The sequence below is a fragment of the Leuciscus leuciscus genome, assembly GCF_965113295.1.
Source record: "Leuciscus leuciscus genome assembly, chromosome: 5".
NCBI classification, from domain to species: domain Eukaryota; kingdom Metazoa; phylum Chordata; class Actinopteri; order Cypriniformes; family Leuciscidae; genus Leuciscus; species Leuciscus leuciscus.
The window spans coordinates 22,674,444-22,683,972 of NC_138729.1; the positions used below are offsets into that span (position 1 = coordinate 22,674,444).

At 37.3% G+C, this 9,529-nt stretch overlaps 1 long non-coding RNA gene across 1 annotated transcript; it reads right to left on the reverse strand.

Annotated features, from left to right (window-relative positions):
• Window positions 1-5,547: 5,547 nt before the first annotated feature.
• On the reverse strand, window positions 5,548-6,548 carry LOC309500105. Its single transcript, XR_014206486.1, has 4 exons — window positions 6,285-6,548; window positions 6,102-6,152; window positions 5,676-5,903; window positions 5,548-5,595 (listed from the first exon to the last, which is right to left on the reverse strand). It is a non-coding gene; the product is annotated as an uncharacterized lncRNA (long non-coding RNA).
• Window positions 6,549-9,529: the final 2,981 nt, after the last annotated feature.

The following is a 9,529-nucleotide window of genomic DNA, read 5'->3' on the forward strand; positions in this document are numbered from 1 at the left end:
TCAATTAAGTTAAATGTACGTCGTATTATTTCATAACATTGGCCGTTATGATGTCATTAGACATGATTATTGCAATTTATCATAATAGTTAGCAAATTGTGCTCGTTTACACTATTTACAACCTCTACGTTAGGCTTATTTATGATAATTATGTGAGATATTGAAAGCTGTTCTCATGATAATCGCAGGAATCAATCGCAGCGTCATCTGATATCCCTCAGGACTACGTGATAAATACACCTCACAACACCTGAGTTCAGCTGGCAAACTAATTCGTGAGGCATAGCTATCTGATTTATCAAAACGATTCCATTTACACCTGGTCACATAAATGTATTTTTGCGAAACGGATTTAAATTCGATCTTCAATTCTCGCGCTATATGCAGATTTAATGGAGTGCACGTCACCGAGATATGAGCTGCATTTTATAGATCATCAGCTAAAATTTCAAAATCAAAGACCGCAATAAGAGAGAGCAGTAACAGGCAGCCCTGGTAAGATCATTTCGTTTCTTTACTTTTAATGATGAAGATTGTGTGTTAAGCGTCTGCGACTTACTTTCACTTTGATTTGCGATAGTTTGCACGTTGGCTTGATGCAGTTGCTCATCTGCGGTGATGCGTGTTCCAGCGCGTCGTCATATCTGGATATAACATAATAGCCTATACAACGCTCTCACACGTTTTTATTTTTTTAGCATTTTTGGGAGGAGTACAATTTACATATGTGGTTTCAACAACCATATGCATTTACACTTGTCCAGTTTCGTCTGGAATGCGTCTCAGATCTCCTCCTGAAGTGGTTTGAGGGATTGGATTCAAATGCGTTTCGGAGGGCATTTAAACCTGGACTTTTCACGATCGGATAGCTATCCGATCTGAGAAAATGCATGAAGTGGCCAGGTGTAAACAACCCCCATGACAAAAACATACGCACGAAAGCCGATAACAAACGCTGGTTGGCCTCTCACGTCCAAATTTGACGAAGTGGTGGGGGAAGTGACGTATGCCGTAAAGCAGTCGAATTTTGTAGTTCTTTTTGTGCTCTTGTTACTACCCGAACACCGAAGTTACATAGTGCCAGTAAAAGCGATACAGACCCTGTCAGGCTATGGCAGACGTGTCATTCAACCTATTGTAAGTCGATGTACCATCACAATGATCTTGGAAATATATTATGAAGGTTGAAAAGTTAGTGTCGCTTTAATCTCAAATGGATACTTTGACAATTTTCAATCTGGTTTCCGACCACATCACAGCACAGAGACACTGCTCATAAAGATAATAAACAATATTCGTTTAAATACTGATACAGGCAAAACATTAATTCTGGTACTAGGCTACTCGACCTCAGTGATGCATTTGACACTGTCGATCATAACATACTTCTTGACAGGCTGGAAACATGGGTCGGGCTTTCTGGGTTAGTCCTAAAATGGTTCAGGTCATACTTAGAAGGGAGAGGTTATTATGTGAGTATAGAAGACCAAAAGTCTGAATGGATATCCATGACATGCGGAGTCCCTCAAGGCTCAGTTCTTGTGCCACTCCCGTTCAACCTGCACATGCTCCCACTACTTAGCCAAATAATGTAAAAGAACCAAATTACTTACCACAGCTATGCAGATGACACACAGCTCTTCTAAGCCCTATCGCCTAACGATTACAGCCCCCTTGACTCCCTGTGCCAATGCATTGATGAAGTGAACAGTTGGATGTGCCAAAACTTTCTGCAGTTAAACAACCCCTTTAAAGGGGTCATAGAATGAGAATAGAATTCAAATGTTCATTGATCCTTTGACAGTTAAGAGTTCGTTATACTATAAAAAAATACCCTGTAAGTTTCAAAACTCTAAACTTTATTGTTATTCCAAAAACTGCTTTTATTGAAACCAAGGCCAGCAAACAACAGGATCTAAAAAGTGGAGACTTGTGACGCCACACTTTAGCTTTGGCCCCGCCCACTGGAGCGTTAGTGAACAATGACATGAGCACGAGAAAAGATTGATACAGGATAAATACCATTACCTTCCAAAAAATCCTAATGCTAGGATAGTGGATTTTTTTTTTTCTTGACCAACAATGTGAATGTCTCAGCAGTGCATTATTTGTTTAGTGTCACGCATTGAGCGTGACAGCCACTCATTTCGGTCTGTTGTCACGCTCTCCCGCCACACATTGTATTTCTCACCTTGGAAAACTATTTATAATATATTTAATATGCTGCAGCGCCCAAAATTTCTCTGGCCGCGCCGCTCTCTCTCTATGGAACCGGCAGGAATCAAGCGCCAATCAGAAAATAGCACTATTGTATCTGGGTAAGATTTAACGCAACAACCATTATAAAAAAATAAATACAAATAAAACCATATTCTGGAATTGTTCACGTGATTTTGCTTACAACGTCTCTTCATCCACAGAGGAAACCACTGGACCTCCGAGCATCACTTTGAGCACAGAGTAAGTCATGATCTCCTGTTTTAATGTTACAACAAATTCACAACTTGTTTGACACAAATAGTGACAACTTGACTGCTGTTTCCCAGATAATTAGCATCAGTTTTTCCATGAGTGCCTGTAACTTAGCCAACAGTTTTACAGCCTGTTCAGTGACAACACCTGCTCAGAACAAGTAGTCTAGGCCTGGTCATATTTTCGTTATCACACGATGACTGACATATTGTCACATTATAAACGAGATGTGGATCTCTCCAAATAGGCTTAATCATTTTATTAGTAAGCTAATGTCACTCTTGCCTGTCTTCAAAACTTGAGAGCCCTGTTTCACTGTGGATTATTTGGTAAATTTCGGCGGAGGCTTTGCAAACAGACTTTTACGATATGGTTCTGCCAGCAACGCCACAAACATGTAACGTTAAGTAACTTAGTCATGTTTATTATAATGCCTGATCTGTGATCAGTGATTTCTGATGTAATTATTCAAGTGCAGACAGATTATCTCTCAAAATATCGTTCAATACTGTTGCATCAGTAAATCAAGCCAGTGACTAAACAATCAACTTCATGTCGTTTATCGTAGTAGGATGAAAATAATCTTATTTAAACTGTGATTAAATTATATAAAGAAAGCGATCAAAGAACGCTCCCTTTCCAATTGCCCAAGTTGTCAATCAAACAGCGCAAGTTTATCTGGACACTTGCCAAAACTCACTGAAATCAATCATCACAAAATCATGACGCTGTTACAATGTACAGTACAACGCTTTACTGAGTTTACATCGTGTTTGCATTGTTATTTGGTGAAAGCCAGAGGTGTAATTTCATACGCGATCTGTCTTTCATCTGCTCAATGCTCATCACTGCAACCTTTCATGTGATGGGAATAGATCATTATGATCAATATTTTTCACGATTCCTTAATCTCTAGCTGTTATAGTAAAAACGTAGTAAAAGTTTTAGAGAGAGTTCCACATGTAATACTAGCTATTTCATATACAAACATGTCAGCCAATCACAGCACTGAAGTCTCACAGCAGACACGCCCCTTAAAACAGAGCGTTCAAATCAGAGGCTAAAATCAGGCTTGGAAAAATGCCTTTTATTTATACATTATGACCGTTTTTGATGTTAAAATCATACTAACATTATAAGGGCACCCCAGGAAACATTATAAAATAATAAAATAATCCAGTCTATGACCCCTTTAAACTCCGGGTCCGAAATCTTCGTTCCAATGTTCACACGTCCTTTTTATAGAGAATGAGGAGTTACGTTAGTACTAGCCTGGAAAACCAGACCTAAATCTAAAAGATTAATGGTCTGGCGTCGACTAATGAAAATCGGCCAGCTCGAGGGGTGGCACCAAGCATGCATTTGAAAATCTCACTGCACGCAATTGGATAACACTCTTACCGTATCCGGTCGGCAAAACAGCAAAAACGTCCTTCTTGCCAAGGAACGATTCGAGCGCCGTCTTCTGTTCCTCTTTTAGAGAAAAAGCCAAGTCTAACTCGTTCATTGTAGCGGCCAAAGCCGTTTCAAACAACTGGTGTTCATCCATAGGCATCTTGCAATGTTACTATGACTGTTAGACTTTTCAAGGGGTTTTTACAGTAACTTACTGGCAACAGTGTTGCCAGTAAGTTACTGTAATTAGGATTTACAGTACATTACCGTATTTCAGTTTTACAGTATGGTACTGTAATTGAGTAATACAGTGCATTACTGTAAAAACGAAGCTAATCAGTACACTACTGTAATTATTTTTTTCTTTGTACTAAATTAGATTTCATAATTTTGATATATAATTCATTTTATTTTTATCCTACATAAATACTACTAACATACAAACCAATTAGACAAAGTTATTACAAAATACAATTTTTTTATTTAAAACATTTCATATATATCACAAAATAAACAGTCTGCCAATGCTGGAAATATGTGTGAAACGTTTACACATTAATGGGTGAGTTTAGGGACAACGTTTTTGTGTTAATTTTAACATTTAACATTTAAATTCATTGTGTTAATGATTTTAACAAAGTAAATATGTCAGAAAGGTTAGCACAAAGATGTGTAAATGTGTTAAATTAACACGCTGTCCTTCACTGCACACATTGTTAAAATCATACATAAAATCATAAACAAAACGTTGGCATTTGACTAAATGAATGTAGAGTCATTGGTTGTTTAGCTTATACAAGTATTATAATTAAATATCAACCATTACATTCATAAAACTGCAGAATATAAATACATTTCTAAGCAGTCAAAAAGGAAATATCCAACACAGGACAAAACACAGTTCTTTTCACAATACATGACACATAACCCCACCTTAAAAATAATTTCACTTATTTACAAAAATGTGTTGGATTCATGTACACTGGATTCATGTACACTGGTGGCCAAAATAAGTATTTAAGTGTCTTAATGTTTTTGAAAGGAGTCTCTTTGATGCTCAAGAAACATTTCTTATTATTATCAATGTCTGACTGTCTACCCCTCAGTCTACTTCTACTTCTACGAGTAAAGATCATCATCAGAATAATCTTTAAAAAGTCAACACAATGTTTTTGTCCACCTTTGCGAATAAATGACTTCTCCAAAGATTGGTTCCTGTTCAGAACTTGACTGACAACATCAGAATGTTCCCTGGTCTGCATGCGTGTCCACAAACACTAATGTACTCAGTCCTTCAGAGGAGATCCCGGTTCCAACACTATATGAGAGAGAGAGAGAGAGAGAGAGAGAGAGAGAGAGAGAGAGAGAGAGAGAGAGAGAGAGAGAGAGAGAGAGAGAGAGAGAGAGAGAGAGAGAGAGAGAGAGAGAGAGAGAGAGAGAGAGAGAGAGAGAGAGAGAGAGAAAATATTAGTGTCAAAATATTTTTAACCTCCTTTTTTTACATTTTTATTATTATTTTTACAATAACTAAAGAATATATATTTGTAAACAGCTTTTTAGCATATGTAAATAGCATATTCAAACATTTCAACTGAACTAAATTAAATTATTCCAGATTAAATTTTAATACTTACAAATCCTAAATTCTGTCCAAAAATGCTGAGATCCATGACTGTGACTGAAATCGATGTTTTAGCCCATTTCAGCTCGTCTGCAGTGAAGGAGTTCCTGTTTGAGACAAATACACAGTAAGACACATGCAAGAACTCACTGTGTGATGATCGTTCTCCTTCCTACAGTTAACCCACCTGTGCACTGATATTAGGACCTTGCTGGTCAGGTGGGACTGCAATGGTAGAGAGTCTTCTGCCTAATAAAATATCAAAATAATGCAAAAAATATAAACTTAAGTTGTTTAGAATTCTAGATTTGGTATGGATGAATTAGTGAGAGTTTTACTGCAGTGCTTACCTGGATACATTTAATCTGGTGAGACTGAACAAAGACAATGGTCCATCTTCTGATTGGTTAATTTGCTGTGTAATAAATATAAAGTTAGACATGATGCAAATATCACTTATTTGATATAAAGTTAGCCAATTTTATAGAGATTTTAAAAGACATTGTATGCTACCTAGTCTGCACCAGTGGCTCCAAAGCACTTATCACATATTGCTAATCATTTCAGCAAACTTATTTCAAAATATATCACAAATGGCCTAACGTTAACTTACCTCCGGAATCTTGCTAGTCACTGGCGCGAATTGGCGCTTTGTTGCAGTTGCCTTTAGTTTAAACACATACAAAAATGGAAGTAAATATTAAATTCCATAAAAAAAACTATAATAGCCTATATGTTATAGTTTGCAAACTAATACTAAACCTAGAAAGGTGGCAGCTAGCCAAATAAAACTTACATACAATGTTATTTTCTCATCAGTAGGCCAACATTATCTACAACCAAAACAGAATTTCACATTAGTTAATTTATTGTTAATGTAAACTAACGTTAAGCGTTGCTCGTTGGCGTATTTTAACTCGACAACAAAGTCTGTCAAATGAAACGTTAGCGCAGTTTACCGTGGTAAAGTTCGTTACCGCCATGTAGTAGGCTATAACAGGTTAAACTGGGCACATTCCTGTCAACACACACAGAATGTTTTTTACCTTGCTTGCTGGTCTCTCTCTCGGTGAAGTGAATTCTGTCTCTTCCCCGGGCCAGACTCGAACGGCGCGGTCCAACAAAAGACAGTCAGAACCCAGTGATATTAAAGCCGCCTTTCCACTGCAAACGACAAACGACAGCCGTCGGACCGGAAGTCATTCATTTCCTATGGAGAGACGTACGGGAGCTGCGGGGAGTTCCGATCATATGCGTATGCGGAAATTTCGGATCCGATTTGAGCTTCGGATGCGTTGAAATATCTGAACTTCTGCGCTAGACCGTATGCGACCGATCGACCGGATGTGATGTATTCTAATCAAAACTATGAGCGCGAAGCTAGAATTACCAATATTTTAATACTTTAATGTAAACGCTATTCCTGCAAAATGACGGTTATTAATAATTATGGCTGAAAAAAATATTTGTATCATTATTAAATCAATATTTATATTGATTAGCTCTATAAAATCGACTGTTTTTTATATATAAGATGTATTGAGGGTCATTTGTTTTGTGTGGATATATTCATGCATGCATTACATTCATTAAAATCATTAATTTTACCATTGTGAACAGCGGAGGGTAACGGTTGCATCACGACCAATTTCAAAGTTCCGTGCGACTGACACCAGGGGGCGAAATGCGACAATCGAATGCGAATGTCGTGCGCAGTGGAAAGGCGGTTACACTGGATGCTCCGGCACGACACGACACGACAAGACAAATGATGCGCCGTTATATTTCTGACGTACAGTACTCCGAGTCCAAGCGCTCGCGCTATTTCTGACAAGGGACAAACAGGTTCGCATTTTGCATTAATGGTCCGGTCCGGTCGCTTCAATGTGTCCAATATAGACAGCCTCTGACTGTTATAGCGTTGTAGACACGCAGTGTAAGGCAAAAATTAGGAAATAAAAAGCACGATGGAATGGTGCCAGCCGGAGAGACCGTTACGTCAAATACAGTAGTATACAGCAAATAAAAAAAAAATAGAGTAAGTCTCTGTATGTGGTGTTAGACAAATACAGTAGTATACAGCAAATTTAAAAAATACAGTAAGTCACTGTATGTGGTGTTAGACGTCACAGGAAATTCCCATGATGCAATGGGAATCACAGTTATTTACTGTAAAGAGAAATAGCAGTATAATACTGGGGGATTTAAAGTAAATAACTGTAGAAATTACAGAAAAGTCTAACAGTGTAACTAATGACTAATGACTTCGACGTCACAGCGCTGTCGTCATCTGTTTAGCTCGCCTCTGGCCCGCCTATATCAGATAGCCCGATGTGATTGGTGCAGCTCAGATCGAGGGGCATATTTAATGAGCTCCATTGCTCGACACCAGAGTAACTCGCTGAGCAAATTCAACTTGTGCTCTCGCGAGAACTCTGGATTACCAGGGTAGAGTTACGTCACAATCTTTTCACGAAGCGTTGCATTCTGGGAAGGCACCGCCATATTAGGTGGTAACGTTATACCTTGCCATGGTTACTTCAACAGTAAGACCGAGAGAAATAGCGAAAGAGAGAGAGCCCAGCTTAGTATTTGTTTACATTTTAGCAATACGCAGCAGTTTCTTGGGAAGATATGGAGAAGGAGGAAGCGAAATGAAACGGGCTCTATCGGGAGAGACAAAATAACAACGCTAGGCAGCGTTATTTAGAGAAACTGCTTGTCACTAAACTGACAGCAGTGACAACGAGCACTCAGCATGATTTCAAAAGCAACGTATTTCAGCGTCAGATGATCGCTTTTTATTTAACACAATTGAACAAAATTAATACTCTGCTAGTCAACTAGAGTTGTTTAATTTGTTATAGATTAGTGGTCGACCGATATTGTTTTTTTGATTGCCGATGTCTTAGAGAGCAGGATGGCCGATGGCCAATATAAAGCGGATATTGTTATTATATACTTTATATTTATTTTAATCAATATTTTATAAATTTTAAATAAATTAGAAAACAAATCTTTAAAATAAATATGCTTATACTTTAGATGGCAACTTCTTGAATCTGCAATCCTATTACAGTATTTTTCACAAATAAAGTAATTGTTTAAAAATATATTATGTGAATAAAAAGGAAGTAAACACTGTAACACTGCACTCAGTAATCTGGTAATATTGTGCGCACTGGTAATTCAATTTTTTTAAATAAAGACAAGGTAACGCTAATATTACATACAGCACACAGTGAAAACGATATGAATATGACACAGTGGGCAACTGGATATATCACAGCATATTTTAAAATGATGGATTTCAAGTTTTTCCGATCGCGTCTCCTGTGAAGCTGATCTTCTTCACTGTAAAAAATGATTTTATGTCAAAGTAAATAAAACAGGAACAATCATGTATCTTTTGCTAAGAATAATTTAGTAAAAATGAAAACTTTAGTATATTAAGTAAATCCTAATTATATACTCATTTTTTACTTGTAAATATTAGACATCCAACAGACAAGTGAAATTGACTTCTGACTCTCTGGCATATTTACATGTAAGCATTGAAGCAAATAAAAAAAAATCAAGTAAAATTTAGTCCTTGAAGAAAGGAATCTGCGCATGCGCAGAAAGAAGAACACACGCGATGATTGAGGGATTTCGAATCTCCACTCCAACGGCTCTCGACAGGTAAGCAACAGTAAAAAACTGCATTATATTACGGATTTATAATGATTTTTTGATTAATTCAACGATTGTCTTGTCATCACTTCATGCTATACATTCGAAAAGTTTAGTGTTCGTAAGTTTAGAGACGTGCTCCAGAAAAAAGTTCAGGGAGACGGAGAGGCAGAGGCAGAAAGCACCCTGTTTATTTTCTTTATTTTACAAAAGCACAATGTTTTATTTCGATTGAAAGTGGAAAAAGTAGACATTTAACAGTTTATTTTTTCATATTTCTTAAGTCTGTAATCTTTATGACCAAAAATGACGGAGTATAAGTCTAATTTGCTGCTATGTGAAAAAAAATCGAGCAAAACGCGCGGGCGC